Below are 18,314 nucleotides of genomic sequence, written 5' to 3'. Positions count from 1 at the left end.
TAATCTTTATCACATAATGAGTAGTTATTTGGTATGGAAGGTCATGTAGATCAGTGATTCTGCACAATCTAGTATAACGTTACAACAGACTATACACTGTGTGTATAGCCTCCTTGTCTGAAGTGCCCTCTTCTCTCTCTCTTTTCTTCTATGTCTCGCTGATAACTGGTAAACACTTCCTACAGGTCAAAGGTCATGTGGTCATGCTTTGTTGTGAATCTGGTGTAGTGTGTCGTACATTTGCAGGGGTCAAAATCTAAACTGCAGGGGTGAGGGGGTGAGGGCAACTGCAGGGTAGGGCTGTTACGGTGACCGTATAACCGCAACACCTGCAGTCACGAGTCATGAAGGCAGTCAAATTCCACGTAGCCGTGTAGTCATGGTATTTAGTCTTCTCCAAGCTCTGATGCTAATGATGGTCATTAGTAGCCTACCAAACGTTCTAAATGCTTGGTATTCAGCACTCTACTGTCTATCTAAACACTCTGACATCAATGCAAATGTTATCGAAAATCAAACACTACATGAGGCCATGAGCTCATGTTGCGCAACATTTCTATAGGCTATGCAATTGCGTGAGTAAAGAAGGTGATGGCCTCTATTAAAAAGAGGAGGATCCCATCAGCTTTCTAGGCCTACTATATTTATTTCTCAACTTTACTAATATTAAGCACATTACTTCTCTTTACCATAGGAGTATTGCCTACCTGACTGGCATGAAAATTAACCACGGGCAAAGTGTCTCCCATTCGCTATTTAAGTGCATAGATGACATGTATTTTTTACCCTGCCCCTGTTTCGAAACAGGTGTATGATAATAGAACATTCTAAATCAAAACCAATTTCAAACATTTATTATTTAGTATATCTAAGGCAAGATTAAATCAAGAATAGTCTGATGGGTGTGCTATTGTGCTATTTTGTTAGTTTTTTTGCATAACTTATTTTTTAACTTACTGTGTACATAATGTTGCTGCTACCGTCCCTTATGACCGAAAATAACTTCTGGAAATCAGAACAGTGATTACTCACCGTGGACTGGAAGAAACTTTTTCCTTTAACGAATCCGACGAGAAGGATATCCTGCTTTCACTGGAGCCGGCCCAGAACCCCGCCATTTGCGTAAAGAAAAGATGCAGAAAAAGGGACCACAGATCGGGCAGCCTTCTGAGAATCTGTAGGCAAGCGAGTAAACTCTCACTGCCATACGTTCCTCTTGCTAACGTGCAATCATTGGAAAATAAAGTTGATGACATACGATTAAGATTATCCTACCAACGGGACATTAAAAACTGTAACATCTTATGTTTCACCAAGATGTGGCTTAACAACGATAAGGACAATATTGAGCTAGCAGGATTTTCCATGCACCGGCAGAACAGAGACGCTACCTCTGGTAAGACGAGGGGGTGGGTGTCTATTTGTCAATAACAGCTGGTGTGCAATGTTTAATATTAAAGAAGTCTCAAGGTATTGCTCACCTGAGGTAGAGTACCTTATGATAAGCTGTAGCCCACACTATATACCAAGAGAGTTCACATCTATATTATTCAGAGCTGTCTATTTACCACCACAGAACAAAGCTGGCACTAAGACCACTCTCAACCAACTCTATAAGGCCATAAGTAAAGAAGAAAATGCTCACCCAGAAGCAGCACTCCTAGTGGTCGGAGACTTTAATGCAGGCAAACTTAAATCAGTTTTACCTAATTATTACCAGCAAGTCACATGTACAACCAGAGAAAAAAATCCTAGACCACCTTTACTCCACACACAGAGATGCATACAAATCTTTCCCCAGCCCTCCATTTGGCAAATATGACCATAATTCTATCCTCCTGATTCTGCTTACAAGCAGAAACAAAAGCAGGAAGTACCAGTGACTCGCTCAATACGGAAGTGGACAGATGACGCGGATGCTACACCACCTGGTATGGGAACTGCTTGGCAGAAATAGCCTAATATACAAAAAGTAAAATGTGGACAGTTCTTCCAATATCTTCAATTTACACATCGGAAGCCTGTGAAAATACCCGATCACATGATGGAGAACCATGTGAGTGAGAGGTGCTTCGGAGCACACAGCACTCAGGGAGAAGGGAATTATAAGTATTATATTTAGCCCAAATGCACAACTGTCACTGGCCGCAAAAGGCATGGATTTTTTTAAGGAGCATTTGAATGAGAGACCGATGAAGTGTGTACAGCCTGAACAAAAAAAACAAAGCAGAGCTCATGCCTTTCAAGTTACTTTTTTTCAAATGATCATTAAGAGTTGCATCATGCAGCCTGACAATGTATGATCCTTTTCACATGTACCAACAAACATTCTACAGTGGTCCCTGCAGCTTACGCTCAAACCGGTGTGATTAGAACGCGTATTTAAAAAGTGTAGTTTTGATTGATGCAACAATCCGCATTTGAGACGGCCACACTTTTTTTTTTACAGAAACATTTTGCACAAACACAGCCCTTACAAAGTTATGTCCAGAATGTGACCAGTTTATTTTTGGATGCAATGTTCAGACTTTCACATAAGTAGCCACAGCATAACATACTCATCCAAACCAGAAAATGTAGGCTACAGTAGTCCTAACGCTAACTGAGGAAAGATTGACGTAACACAAGCAATCATATTTTTAGAACTCTTGACTGACAGAAACTACAATATGAATTAGCTAATAGATATTACTATTTATAATTAATCACATCATGGGTGAGCTCACCATTGATCAAAATAATTGAGTAAAACACTTTCTAGAAATCGAAAGTAATCCGACGATAGGTAGGTGGTGCACGCCACCATGTTTTTTTTTCTTCGCATCAACGAAAGATAATAAGATGAGACAAGATGAGTTTGGTCTATTATAGTATGCATGTTGAAGAGGGTGTGGCGTCTACAATCATTCACTTCCCTTCATTTACTTCCAGAAGTTTACCCAAAAGATGAGTGAACCATTCCTTCACCTCATTATAACATTAAGTGCTTGTCAAATTGTGAATGAGATACTGATGAAGTGTGTACAGCATGTACACACAGGTCTGAGAGATGTTTGGTCTGGCAGATGTTTACGTGACACCCAGAATGCATTGTATAATGTCAACAAACATGGTGCCACACATACACATAGCTGGCAAATAGCTTAGCATTAGCTCATTATAATCAGTACAAACTTCAAAAAAGTATTTTACACACATCATATGTGTCCATTACAATCTATGCAATAATCGGAATGCATTATTTGTCACCAGTATTTGAAAACATGTGAATAAAACTGTAAATAAATTATGCTCCATACTGTATGCGCCTACAGTAGAAACGACAACACGATATACAGATAATAAGGAACTTATTTTGATAGGAACGCACAAAGTTATTATTTGTAAGGAAAACAACAAGACAATGCGAGTGCCAGCCAGAAGATTTTCCAATTCGTGCAAGACAGCGCAAATATCTGCATACTTGATCTGCGCAAACATTGGTGAAGTGCGTGGGCTCTCCTCGAAGAGAGAAGTTTGTCCGGCTCAGTAAAGCCTCAAACTTAAATTGTCAGCAACGCTAAAATGGCCTCCTTCTATGTGAATTAGGATTCAAACTGTTGCTTGAAAACACTTGTTAGAAAATCATTTGAAATTGACACGTTGAAACATAGCCTATAGATAATTAGCAGGCTGCACGTGTTAACTGTCCTGTGTGTAATAATCACATTTTGGAACTGTGAGTGCATTCTGACATCACGTGCATAAAACAACTTACACTGATAGAGATATTTGGAACTCAAGTATGAAAAGCTTAAAAATCTAAACATATCAGCCCGATGTTTGTAGAACAACTAAAGTTACATTAATAACTATAAATTAAGTATATAGGAGTACCTGTTTCTTTGTTAACCGCTTAACACAGAACAGGCACGTATGTGCACTCCCTCAAATTGCTTGGAGAAAATACCCTTTCTATTTTATTCAGCTTTGTTCAATTGTATTCTTAATAATATAAAATAATGCCACAGAACTCTAAGCATATCTTGTCTGCTAAATGAACTAGCCATAAGGCATAGCCAGATCAGGACCTAACGTAAGGACAACTCAGAGTATGCTATTCTGTTCTTCTGAAATAGACGACATGTTTCTTTAGACCGGTCTAAATAATGGATTTATTGTGAAGATGTAAGCTATATTACATAGATTTATTAGATTTTTAAAATGTAGATGTCCCAAATGGTCTGCATCAGTGGCTTGTAGGCTATGTGTTGAAGCCAGGAGATGCTAAATGTTTTTATGTTAATTAACGCCCAATTACCGTGAGACCGGCAGTTATTTGCTTGACAATCACCGGCTGCCAAAATGTTGTGACCGCCACAGCCCCTACTGCAGGGAAAAGGATGGATTAGGGGTGAGGCTGGAGGGGTGAGGGAGGAGAATGGGTGAGGAAGAAGGGTTATCTGTAAAGTCAGAACACTGTAGTCTTATTTCAGGTCAAATGTATTTCAATGTTCTCCTTTTACTCTGGGGTCTTTTTATGTTGCATTGCATTTCTGGTCTTCCTCTAGTCCTGACAAAGCAAAAAAGCGGAACCGTCAGCAGTTTTGGCAGCTGAGGTTTTTGTACATCAATCAATTAAATCTTTCATAAAAAATGGATGTGCATTTTCTCTGTAGATTCTATCAATTGGCATGAGAATAAGGTGTCACGGACAGTTTTGACAGGTGAACCAAAAGATAGTAAAAGAATAGGGAGGAAATGTACTGTGTGCTGTTAACCCTGATGATTACGTGCTCTCTGACCCATGTGAAAGTCAGACGGACACAAACCACTTGTGCTTGCACGGAACATGAAAGCAGAAGTGGGGAAGATGCTTCCAAACAATGGTGCCTTCTCTCTCACACTTCTCCCCCAAGCTTCAGTCAGTCTGTCACCCCTCTCACAGAAAAAGAGAGGGGAGGGGGGGTAGAAAATAAGGACGATAGAAAGGTCAGTTTTGGTATATGAAAAAATCTGGAAAGATATCTATACAGTACCAGTCAAAAACGTTGACATCTACTCATTCCACGGTTTTTCTTTATTTTTACTAAACCGTTTTAAACAAATCAAAGTAAATGTAATATTTGAGATACTTCAAAGTAGCCACCCTTTGCCTTGATGACAGCTTTGCACACTCTTGGCATTCTCTCAGCCAGTTTCATTAGGTAGTGTCACGATGTCAATGCCTCTCCTTGTACGGTCGGTGGTCGGCGGAGAACGTCACCGATCTTCTAGCCATCCTTGATCCATTTTTCATTTTCCATTGGTTTTGTCTTGTCTTCCTACACACCTGGTTTCAATCCCTTTCATTACTTGTTATGTATTTAACCCCCTGTTTCCCCTCATGTCTTTGTCAGAGATTGTTTGTTGTTCAGATTTCGTGTTTGTATTGGTGCGCGACGGGTCCTCGTACCCACTTTGTTTTATATTATTCATAGTTTTGGAGTTATGTTTTGTTTTAAATCATTAAACAACTCCATTCAACTAAGTTTGATTCTTCTGCACCTGACTTCCCTGCCACCTATACACACGAGTCTGTCAGAATCTCTGACCCAACATGAAGTCAGCAGGAGAAGGTACCCCGGCCATGGAGGTGGAGGAGCACGTCATGGAACATACAGAGATGATTTACAATCTGAGTGCCACCATGGATCGCGTTGTAAAGAATATGACCACTGGGAGACACGGAGTTTTTCCAGCGCCTCCACCAGCACAACCGGGGTGTCCCTCTGGGAATCGAGGCAGCAGGCAGGGCACTTTGGCATCACCCCAGGTGAGTAGGCACCATTCTCATCTAGAGCCCTCTGTTGCACATATGTTAGTCTCGGTCACTTTGCCTGAATTTTCCCCGCGTTCCCAGCATAAGGCGCTAGTAGATTCAGGCGCGGCTTGGAATTTCATTAATAACGTGTTGCTCATAGTTTAGGGATCCCCATTGTTACTGTGGATGTGCCTTTCCCTGTTCACGCCTTAGATAGTCGACCATTAGGGTCAGGGTTTATCAGGGAGGCCACCGCTCCTTTGAGTATGGTGACGCAGGGGGGTCACGGGGAAAAAATTATTATTTTTATTAATGATTCTCCTGCGTATTCTGTGGTGCTGGGCCTACCCTGGTTAGCTTGTCATAACTCCACTGTTTCTTGGCCACAGAGGGCTCTCTCGGGGTGGTCGCGAGAGTGCTCAGGTAGGTGTTTAGTGTTTCCGTTGGTGCTACTACGGTGGAGAGTCCAGACCAGGTCTCCACCGTGCGTATCCCCCCAGAATATGCCGATTTGGCTCTCGCTTTCTGTAAAAAGGTGACTCAATTACCACCCCATCGACAGGGGGTTTGTGTGCTAAATCTCCTGGTAGACGCAGCACTTCCCAGGAGTCACGTGTATCCCCTGTCGCAAGTGGAGACGGTGGCTATGGAGACATATGTCTCCGAATCCCTGCGTCAGGGGTACATTCGGCCCTCCATTTCATCCGTCTCCTCGAGTTTCTTTTTTGTGAAGAAGATGGAAGTTTGCCCCCTTTGCATTGATTATCGAGGTCTCAATAAAATGTGAGGTACAATGTGAGGTACACACAGTGAGTTACAGTTACCCGCTACGGCGATTGAGTCAATGAACGGGGCGCGCTTTTCACTAAACTGGATCTCAGGAGTGCGTACAACCTAGTGCGTATCCGGAAGGGAGACGAGTGGAAGACGGCATTTAGTACCACCTCAGGGCATTATGAGTACCTCATTATGCCGTATGGGTTGATGAATGCTCCATCAGTCTTCCAATCTTTTGTAGATGAGATTTTCAAAGACCTGCATGGGCAGGTGTAGTGGTGTATATTGATGACATTCTGATATACTCCGCTACACGCGCCGAGAATGTGTCCCGGGTGCGCAGAGTGCTTGGTCACCTGTTGGCGCATGACCTATACGTCAAGGCTGAGAAATGCTTGTTCTTCCAACAGTCCATCTCCTTCCTAGGGCATCGGATTTCCACGTCAGGAGTGGAGATGGAGAGTGACCACATTGCAGCCGTGCATAATTGGCCGACTCCCACCACGGTAAAGGAGGTGCAGCGGTTCTTAGGGTTCGCCAACTACTACCGGAGGTTAATCTGGGGTTTTGGTCAGGTTGCTGCTCCCATTACCTCACTGCTAAAGGGGGGCCCGGTGCGCTTGCAGTGGTCAGCTGAGGCGAACAGGGCTTTTAGGCACCTGAAGGCTCTGTTTACCTCGGTTCCTGTGTTGGCTCATCCGGATCCCTCTTTGCCGTTCATAGTGGAGGTGGACGCATCCGAAGCTGGGATAGGAGCTGTGCTCTTTCAGCGCTACTGAAGCTCCGCCCCTGTGCCTTCTTTTCGAAGAAGCTCAGCCCGGCGGCTCGAAACTATGATATGGGGGACCGGGAGCTGTTGGCTGTCGTCAAGGCTTTGAAGGCGTGGAGACATTGGCTTGAGGGGGCTAAACACCCTTTTCTCATCTGGACTGACCATCGCAATCTAGAGTACATCTGGGAAGCGAGGACACTGAATCCTTGCCAGGCAAGGTGGGTCATGTTTTTCACCCGTTTTGTGTTTACCCTCTCTTACAGACCAGGCTCCAAGAACGTGAAAGCAGACGCACTGTCCATGGCTGTATGACACAGAGGAGCGGTCCATGGATCCCACTCCCATACTCTCAGCCTCTTGTTTGGTGGCGCCGGTAGTGTGGGAGCTGGACGCGGACATTGAGTGGACGTCACCTGCAGACCCTCTCCCCCTCAGTGTCCAGCTGGGCGTCTATGTTCCGTCTGCTGCCCGCGACCGACTGATCTATTGGGCCCACATGTCACCCTCCTCTGGTCATCCTGGGATAGGTCGGACGGTGCGCTGTCTTGATGGGAGGTACTGGTGGCCCACTTTAGCTAAGGACGTGAAGGTTTGTATCCTCCTGCTCAGTGTGTGCTCGGTGCAAGGCTCCTAGACACCTGCCCAGAGGTAAGTTACAAACATTACCCGTTCCACAACGGCCATGGTCGCACCTGTCGGTGGATTTCCTAACCGATCTTCCACCTTCACAGGGTAACACCACGATCCTGGTCGTTGTGGATCGTTTTTCTAAGTCCTGTCCTCTCCTTCCTTTGCCTGGTCTCCATACGACCTTACAAACTGCGGAGGCCCTGTTTACACAAGTCTTCCAGCACTATGGGGTGCCTGGGGATATAGTGTCTGATCGGGGTTCCCAGTTCATGTCAAGGATCCGGAAGGCGTTCATGGAACCTCTGGGGGTCTCGGTCAGCCTTACCTCAGGTTTTCACCCCGAGAGTAATGGGCAGATGGAGAGTTAACCAGGATGTGGGTAGGTTTATGCGGTCTTATTGCCAGGACCGGCCGGGGGAGTGTGCGAAGTTCGTGCCCTGGGCAGAGATGGCACAGAACTCGCTCCGCAACTCCTCCAATAACATTTCTCCCTTTCAATGTGTATTATGGTATCAGCCGGTTCTGGCCCCTTTGTATCAGAGTCAGACTGAGGCTCCTGGGGTGGACAATTGGTTCCGGCGCGCGGAGGAAACCTGGGAGAAAGTTGCCACAGACCGTCACCGCAGTGAGGCCCTGGTGTTCGCACCAGGGGACAGGGTCTGGCTCTCGACCCGAAACCTGGCCCTCTGCCTGCCCTGCCGGAAGCTGTCCGCGGTTTGTGGGGCCGTTTAAATTACTGAAGAGAGTGACCGAGGTATGTTATAGGTTACAGCTACCCACCAATTACCGTATTAACCCCTCGTTCCACGTGTCTCTCCTCAGGCCGGTGGTGGCTGGCCCACTCCAGGAGGCTTAAGTGAGGGATGTTCCATTTTTAATTTCCATTGGTTTTGTCTTGTCTTCCTACACACCTGGTTTTAATCCTGTTCATTACCTGTTATGTATTTAACCCTCGGTTTCCCCTCATGTCTTTGTCAGAGATTGTTTGTTCAGATTTTGTGTTTGTATTGGGGCGCGACAGGTCCTCGTACCCACTTTGTATTATATTATTCATAGTTTGAGTTGTGTTTTGTTTAAAATCGTTAGACAACTCCATTCAAATAAGTTTGATTCTCCTGCGCCTGACTTCCCTGCCACCTATACACACGTCTCTGACAGGTAGTCACCTGGAATGCATTTCAATTAACAGGTGTGCCTTGGTAAAAGTTATTTTGTGGAATTTCTTTCCTTCTTAATGCATTTGAGCCAATCAGTTGTGTTGTGACAAGGTAGGGGTGGTATACAGAAGATAACCCTATTGGTAAAAGTCCATATTATGGCAAGAACAGCTCAAATAAGCAAAGAGAAACAACGATCAGATCAAATCAAATTGTATTGGTCACATACACATGGTTAGCAGATGTTATCGCTAGTGTAGCGAAATGCTTACGCGTCTAGATCCGACAGTGCAGCAGTATCTAACAGGTAAAATCTAACAATTCCACAACAAAACCTAATAAACACAATCTAGTAAAGGAATGGGATGAGAATATATAAGTATAACACATATGGATGAGCAGTGACAGAGCGGCTAAGATGCAATAGATGGTGAAGGATACAGTATATACACTACCGTTCAAAACTTTGGGGTCACTTAGAAATCTTCTTGAAAGAAAAGCACCTTTTTTTGTCCATTGAAATAACATATTGATCAGAAATACAGTGTAGACAATACTGTTAATGTTGTAAATGACTATTGTTGCTGGAAATGGCTGAAATAGCTGATTGAAGGTCGACCGATTAATCGGAATGGCCGATTTTCTATGGGTTGAGATCTGGCCACTCCAGGACCTTGAAATGCTTCTTACGAAGCCACTACTTCGTTGCTCGGGCGGTGTGTTTGGGATCATTGTCATGCTGAAAGACCCTCACGATACATGGCCCCATTCATTCTTTCCTTTACACGGATCAGCTGTCCTGGTCACTTTGCAGAAAAACAGCCCCAAAGTATGATGTTTCCACCCCCATGCTTCACAGTAGGTATGGTGTTCTTTGGATGCAACTCAGCATTCTTTGTCCTCCAAACACGACGAGTTGAGTTTTTACCAAAAAGTTCTATTTTGGTTTCTTCTGACCATATGACATTCTCCCAATCTTCTTCTGGATCATCCAAATGCTCTCTAGCAAACTTAAGACAGGCCTGGACATGTACTGGCTTAAGCAGGGGGACACGTCTGGCACTGCAGGATTTGAGTCCCTGGCAGCGTAGTGTGTTATTGATGGTAGACTTTGTTACTTTGGTCCCAGCTCTCTGCAGGTCATTCACTAGGCCCCCCCCCCCGTGTGGTTCTGGGATTTTTACTCACCGTTCTTGTGATCATTTTGACCCCACGGGGTGAGATCTTGCGTGGAGCCCCAGATCGAGGGAGATTATCAGCGGTCTTGTAGGTCTTCCATTTCCTAATAATTGCTCTGACAGTTGATTTCTTCAAACCAAGCTGCTTACCTATTGCAGATTCAGTCTTCCCAGTCTGGTGCAGGTCTACAATTTTGTTTCTGGTGTCCTTTGACAGCTCTTTGGTCTTGGCCATAGTGGAGTTTGGAGTGTGACTGTCTGAGGTTGTGAACAGGTGTCTTTTATACTGATAACAAGTTCAAACAGGTGCCATTAATACAGGTAATGAGTGGAGGACAGATCCGCCTCTTAAAGAAGAAGTTACAGGTCAGTGAGAGCCAGAAATCTTGATGTAGGTGACAAAATGCTTATTTTCCACCATAATTTGCAAATAAATTCATTAAAAATCCTACAATGTGATTCTCTGGTGAAAAAAAATCTAATTTTGTCTGTCATAGTTGAAGTGTACCTATGATGAAAATTACAGGCCTCATCTTTTTAAGTGGGAGAACTTGCACAATTGGTGGCTGACTAAATAATTGTTTGCCCCACTGTGTGTATATATACTGTATATATACTGTATATATATATATATATGTATATATACTGTATATATACTGTATATATATATATATATATGGCCCGATTCATTCTTTCCTTTACACAGATCAGCCGTCCTGGTCACTTTGCAGAAAAACAGCCCCAATATGAAGAGTCCCATGACAGTTATGGGGGTCGTAAAGCAAAATGGGGAACACCATCGTATTATTAAGATGATACATACGATACAGACGTTTCGGGATGCCTCATGTTCTGACAAACACTGCTCTAGCTCTGCCACCCATCACCGCAGATGTGGAAGTGCAACACTGGCATATGCGGTGGACTCATCCAATGCTAAAAAACTGATATCTCTAGCTTAAACTGACAAATTTTGATGGAGATTTCTTTATGAAACTTATATTGACACACCGGTGCGCCAATCGACTCTACGGGGTTAAAAACAAACTGAAACAACAAAGCCTTGCTTAATCAACCCCTGACCTGTGCTGCAGCTAGCAAAGATATCCGTAAGAAATAAAAGGTGAGGCGAACATACACTACATGACCAAAAGTATGTCAACACCTTCTCTTCGACCACCTCATTCCAAAATCATGGGCATTAATATAGAGTTGGTGCCCCCTTTGCTATAACAGCCTCCACTCTTCTGGGAAGGCTTTCCACTAGATATTGGAACATTGCTGCGGGGACTCGCTTCCATTCAGCCACGAGAGCATTAGTGAGATCGGGCACTGATGTTGGGCGATTAGGCCTGGCTTGCAGTCTACATTCAAATGTTTTATTTATTTTTTATTTAACTTTTATTTAACAGTGTTCCAATTCATCACAAAGGTGTTCGATGGGGTTGAGGTCAGGGTTCTGTGCAGGCCAGTCAAGTTCTTCCACACCGATCTCGACAAACCATTTCTGTATGGACCTCGTTTTGTGCATGTTGAAACAGGAAAGGGCCTTTCCCAAACTGTTGAAAGCATAGAATCGTCTAGAATGTCAAAGTATGCTGTAAGTGTTAAGATTTCCCTTCACTGGGGGAAAGGGGCCTAGCCCAAACCATGAAAAACAGCCCGAGAGCATTATTGCTCCACCAAAACTTTACAGTTGGCACTATGCATTTGGCCAAGTAGCATTTTCTTGGCATCCGCCAAACCCAGATTAGTCTGTCGGATCCCAGATGGTGAAGCGTGAATCATCACTCCAGAGAACACGTTTCCACTGCTCCAGAGTCCAACCGAGGACAGGCGATTTTTACACGCTACACGCTTCAGCATTCGCCGGTCCCATTCTGTGAGCTTGTGTGGCATACCACTTCGCTGCAGAGCCGTTGTTGCTCGTAGACGTTTCCACTTTACAATATAAGCACTTACAGTTGACCAGGGCAGTTCCAGTAGGGCAGAAATTTGATGCACTGACTTGTTCGAAAGATGGCATCCTATGACGGTGCCACGTTGAAAGTCACAGAGCTCTTCAGTAAGGCCATTCTACTGTCATTTTTTCTATGGAGATTGCATGGCTGTGTGCTCAATTTTATACACCGGTCAGCAACGGGTGAGGCTGAAATAGCCAAATTCACTCATTTGAAGGGGTGTCCACATACCTTTTGTATATTTTGTGTAGATAACAGTACAGTGCCCCATGTTCTCATTGTGCTGATATTATGTTTAAACGTGAAGCAACTGAAAGGGAAACTCCCGTTAAACAATTGCTCTGAGAATTATTGCTTAAACACAGCATGAAAAGGGCAGGAGGGTCAACCCTTCAACCACATGGCCTCTGCTTCACACACACATATATTTTATTTTCTCATCTTTCACCAATCCAACCTTTTGGGTAAGCTGACTAATAATACTGGGCACAGGGCCATAACTACATATGAGGACATTGAGGTCCGAAACTCAAAAATGTTTCTAATAATAAAAAATTACATTTTAATACAAATATATATTTTGTACACAATAAATAACTAAATTACGGGTGAACATCAGCTCAGAACCCTCATATTCTTGATCTGACTGAGTTCTAATTTTTATTTTATTGTGTTCCTTTGTATAATTTTTTGAAACTTTAGTTTATTTAGTAAATATTTGATTAACTCTATTACTTGAACTGCGTTGTTGGTTAAAGGGTTTGTATGTAAGCATTTCACGGTAAAGGTCTACTACACCTGTTGTATTCGGCACATGTAACAAATAAAATTGTATTTGATTTTAATGTTTTTTTGTGAGGAGATGGTATCTACAGTATGTATGCTGTGTTCCATTAATCAAGGAAAGTTATGCTTTTTACACTGACAATTGAGGTTTGGATTTGGGTGGGCTATGTCTTCCTCGTGCTCGAACATCCTCAGAACTTGAAAAACAAGGAAGAATGAATAAACTAAATTAGGAAAGAACGGTTGTCGGCCTCTGTAATCTGTTATGTCACTGTTATGATAATGTTATGAAGGCCTTTTGATGGAAAGTGTAAGTGACGTGCTACTGAATGTTGCATCTACTGAATGCTTACCCTCTCAAATGTCTACCATCTGGCTATCTGCCATAACCTCATACATGTCTCCTTTCAAAGCTCAGTTTCTTAGCCTTTTCTTCCTCCCGGGTGGCTTGCCAGCCCTGTCAAATTTACGGCATGTCTCAAAATATATCTGTCTCTTTTTTATTTCTCACACTTGGTTCTCTCCAGCCTTACTGTATCATAAGAAGCATTTTATGAATGCATGTCTCCTTTTCAAATGGCCTACTTTCAATGTTTCAATATATCCGTCTTTCTCGTCCAACATTCAGTAGCACGTCACTTAAACTCCATCAATAGGCCTTCATAACATTATCATAACAGTGACATAACAGATTACAGAGGCCTCCTTCTCTTCCACGCATGGATATTTTCTCTGTCCCATGAAGATTAAAACAGCTGGTGGTGAGATCAACCCAGACAACACTAACAAATTAATCTACATCCTCTTCTTATTTCATGGTTGGCACACTTAGTAGCATCTGTCATAATGTTGAATTGACGGACACCTTTCAGTATTCTGTTAATCTGTCTTTCTTTCTCAGACGGCTACCGAGCCATACTTGAGAGTTTGAAGCGGAATGTGTCAAAACATTGCATTGATTGTCTCCTTTCCATCGGCCTTTTTTCTCACAGACAGCTACTGAAGCATGTGTCCACATGTAGCATGGAATGACTCACTTCATTTTGGCTCTGCCACCAGTGTGTGCCCGAGGGAGACTGAAAGAGATGCAGGAGACCAAATGGCACACTATTCCCTATATAATACATTACTTTTGCCTGGAGCCCTATGTGCCTTGGTTAAAGGTAGTGCACTATATAGGGAGTAGGGTGGCATTGGGGACGGCAGCCTGAGACTAAGGGAGTCTGAAGATAACATCCGTCAGTAGTGACTAACAGTCACTCTTAGAGTGCCTTCAGAAAGTATTCAAACCTTTGACTTTTTCCACATTTTGTGTTGTTAAAGCCTGAATTTAAATTGGATTATATTTCGATTTGTTTTGTCACTGGCCTACACAATGTCAAAGTGGAATTGTGTTTTTGGACATTTTTACAAATTAATCAATCATGAAAAGCTGAAATGTCTTGAGCAAATAAGTATTCAACCCCTTTGTTATGGCAAAGCCTAAATAAGTTCAGGAGTAAAAATATGATTAAATCGAATATCGTGATATTTGACTGAAAATATATTGTGAAGTGCAAGACAATATATGATGATGGTCAAGACTATAATCTATTTGAATTTTACAAATCAAAACTCTGCAGTTTTATCAGATGTATCGATATGTTAAATGAAGTCACAGTATTTGGAGTAGCATATCGTAGGTCTGCCCAAATGTCACCCAACCCTAACACTCTCTGTGCAATAATTGTGTTTAAACATGATTTTTAAATGACTACCTAATCTCTGTAACCCACACATACATTTATCTGTAAATTCCCACAGTCTAGCAGTGAATTTCAAACACAGATTCAACCACGAAGACCAGGGTGGTTTTCCAATGCCTTGCAAAGAAGGGCAGCTATTGGTAAAACAAAAATAAGCAGACATTGAATATCCCTTTCAGCATGGTGATGTTATTAATTACACTTTGGATGGTGTATCAATATATCCAGTCACTACAAAGATACAGGCGTTCTTCCTAACTCAGTTGCCGGAGAGGAAGAAAACCACTTAGGGATTAACACCATGAGGACAATGATGACGTTAAAACAATTACAGAGTTTAATGGTTGTGACAGTTGTCTCCTGAGGATGGATCAACAACGTTGCAGTTACTCCACAATACTCACCTAATAGAGTGAAAAGAAGGAAGTCTGTACAAAACATATATTCCAAAACATTGCATGCTATTTGCAAAAAGGCACTAAAGTAATACTGCAAAAAATGTGGCAAAACAATTAACTTTTTGTCCGGGAATACAAAGTGTTATGTTTGGGACAAATCCAATACAACACATTACTTAGTACCACTCTCCATATTTTCAAGCATGTTATGGGTATGCTTGTAATCATTTAGGGAGGTTTTTTTTTATAAAAAAGAAACGGGATGGAGCTAAGCACAGGCAAAATCCTAGAGAAAAATCTGGTTCAGTCTGCTTTCCAACAAACACTGTGTCACGTGTGCTCCCTCTCCGGCCTCTAGGTCACCGGGCTGCTCGTTATGGAGCACGCCTGTCACCATCATTACGCACATCAGCGCATTATGACACTCACCTGGACTCCATCATGTCCTTGATTACCTGCCCTATATATGTCACTCCCTCTGGTTCCTTCCCCAGGTGTCATTGTTTCTGTTTCTTGTCTGTGTGTGGTTTCTTGTTTTGGATTATGTTATATTTATTTATTAAAACACTCACTCCCTGAAGTTGCTTCCCGACTCTTAGCGCACATCGTTACACACTGGGAGATGAATTCACCTTTCAGCAGGACAATAACCTAAAACACAAGGCCAAATCTACACTGGAGTTGTTTACCAAGACAGTCAATGTTCCTGAGTGGCCAAGTTTTGACTTAAATCTACTTGGAAATCTATGGCAAGACCTGAAAATGGTTGTCTAGCAATGATCAACAACCGATTTGATAGAGCTTGAAGAATTTTGAAAATAATAATGGTAAATGTTGCACAATCCAGGTGTGGAAAGTTCTTAAAGACTTACCCAGAAAGGTGCTTATACAAAGTATTGACTATGGTGTGAATACTTATGCAAATAGATATTTCTGTATATCATTTTCAATACATTTCTAAAACCATGTTTAAACTTGGTCATTATGGGGTATTGTGTGTAGATCAACTGGCGTAGCAGCAAGACGAGTTTGTTTTGTCCTGTGTTTTAACCCGTGTAAATATGCAGCTTTTTCATTTTTTTTGTATACATTTCAATCTCTTTTTCCATTTTCAAATTAAATATACCTTCCTGCAACCCGCCTCACCCAACGCGCTATAGATCTGCTATTTTTCTAGACCTTATAATTGGAATCTCCATCAGAAGCTAGCCTTCAGAAGTTAGCCAGCTAATTATCTCAATACTGTATATAGCCTGTTTTTTACTCTACTAGCTATTTAGTCATTGTAGACACTGCTAGCAGTCTTTACCTTTAGCACAGACACCAGCCGCTGTAGCCCGGAGGGTCCGGATAATATCTGCCAGTCTGCATAGCGTGATATCAGCCCTGAGCATATCAGACTGCTTTTTTCCCCCACTACTTCCTGCCGCAAGCTCTGGACCATTACCCCAGATCATCGCGGCTAGCTAGCTGCTACCGAGTGGCTATCATGGCTAATGCCCCTGTCCAGAAGGAACCACCAGTTAGCCTCGAGCTAGGCCCATTCCTCCGGCTAGCAAACGAAATACACCAACTACAACACCTCTCTTGTCAATTGGCCTGCACACTTTGTCGACACGGAGCTCCGCTGATCTATCACGACTGGTCTGCTGACGTATTTCGGCCGATGTGCCCTCAACCGGTCTCTGCGTCGTTGATGTCGGTGAGGACCCAGCTACTAGCCCCGGCCCGCTAACTCTCTGAGCACCGTGTCTCCCACTCGCCTAGCGTAGTGACGACTGCCGAGTGGCTCCGTGTTTCGTCCATTGCTGCTTATTGGACCCTATGATCCCACGGCTACACAGCTGATGCCTACTGGACTGTTCATTAACACAGGGACATCATTTTGTTTATCTGTCGGCCCCAGCCTCAAACTCAGGCCCTGTGCATAACTAACTGACCCCTCTCTGCCCATTCATCACCATTTACCCATTGTTGTTGTCTTAGCTGTTTACCCGTTGTTGTCTTAGCCCTCCCAATCAACACCTGTGATTGCTATATGTCTTCTTCAAATGTCAATATGCCTTGTATACTGTTGTTTAGGGTAACTCTCATTGTTTTGTTTTACTGCGGAGCCCTTAGTCCTGTTCTGCATGCCTCGGTTAGCTCCCTTGCCCACCCCCTACACATGCGGCGACCGCACCTAGTTTAACTGCCGTTTCTAGAGATGCAGCCTCTCTCATCGTCACTCAATGCCTAGGTATACCTCCACTGTACTCACACCCTACCACGCCATTATCTGTGCATTACGCCCTGAATCTATCCTACCATGCCCAGAAGTTTGCTCCTTTTACTCTCTGTTCTGAAAGCACTAGACGACCAGTTCTTATAGCCTTTAGCCGTACCCTCATCCTACTCCTCCTCTGTTCCTCTGGTGATGTAGAGGTTAACCCAGGCCCTGTGTCCCCCCCAGGCGCTTTCATTTGTTGACTTCTGTTACCGTAAAAGCCTTGGGTTCATGCATGTTAACATCAGAAGCCTCCTCCTTAAATTTGCTTTATTCACTGCTTTAGCACACTCCGCCAACCCTGATGTCCTAGCCATGTCTGAATCCTGGCTTAGGAAGGCCACCAAAAGTCTGAAATTTCCATCCCCAATTACAACATTTTCTGTCAAGATACAACTGCAAAGGGGGAGGAGTTGCAATCTACTGTAGAGATAGCCTGCGTAGTTCTGTCCTTTTAAAAAAAAATTTTTTTTTAACATTTTACCTTTATTTAACCAGGCAAGTCAGTTAAGAACATATTCTTATTTTCAATGACGGCCTGGGAACAGTGGGTTAACTGCCTGTTCAGGGGCAGAACAACAGATTTGTACCTTGTCAGCTCGGGGGTTTGAACTCGCAACCTTCCGGTTACTAGTCCAACGCTCTAACCACTAGGCTACGCTGCCGCCCCGGGGCATAGACCTGGGCATATCCAGGTCTATGCCCAAACAGTTTGAGCTTCTACTTTAAAAATCCATCTTGCCAGAAATAAGTCTCTCACTGTTGCCGCTCGTTATAGACTCCCCTCAGCTCCCAGCTGTGCCCTGGACACCATATGTGAATTGATTTTGATTTATTTATTTTTTATTTCACCTTTATTTAA

General features: G+C 43.2%; 1 protein-coding gene across 1 annotated transcript in view; it reads right to left on the bottom strand.

The window, feature by feature from the left end:
- Nucleotides 1-18,314, bottom strand: part of tmem86a (transmembrane protein 86A) — a 46,123-nt gene that overhangs the window by 15,902 nt on the left and 11,907 nt on the right. The gene's annotated exons all lie outside the window — the stretch shown is intronic.

The sequence above is a fragment of the Oncorhynchus gorbuscha genome, linkage group LG01, assembly GCF_021184085.1.
Source record: "Oncorhynchus gorbuscha isolate QuinsamMale2020 ecotype Even-year linkage group LG01, OgorEven_v1.0, whole genome shotgun sequence".
Lineage (NCBI taxonomy): Eukaryota > Metazoa > Chordata > Actinopteri > Salmoniformes > Salmonidae > Oncorhynchus > Oncorhynchus gorbuscha.
The sequence above is the reverse complement of the archived record's forward strand: the minus strand, read 5'-3'. Positions and strand labels throughout refer to the sequence as shown.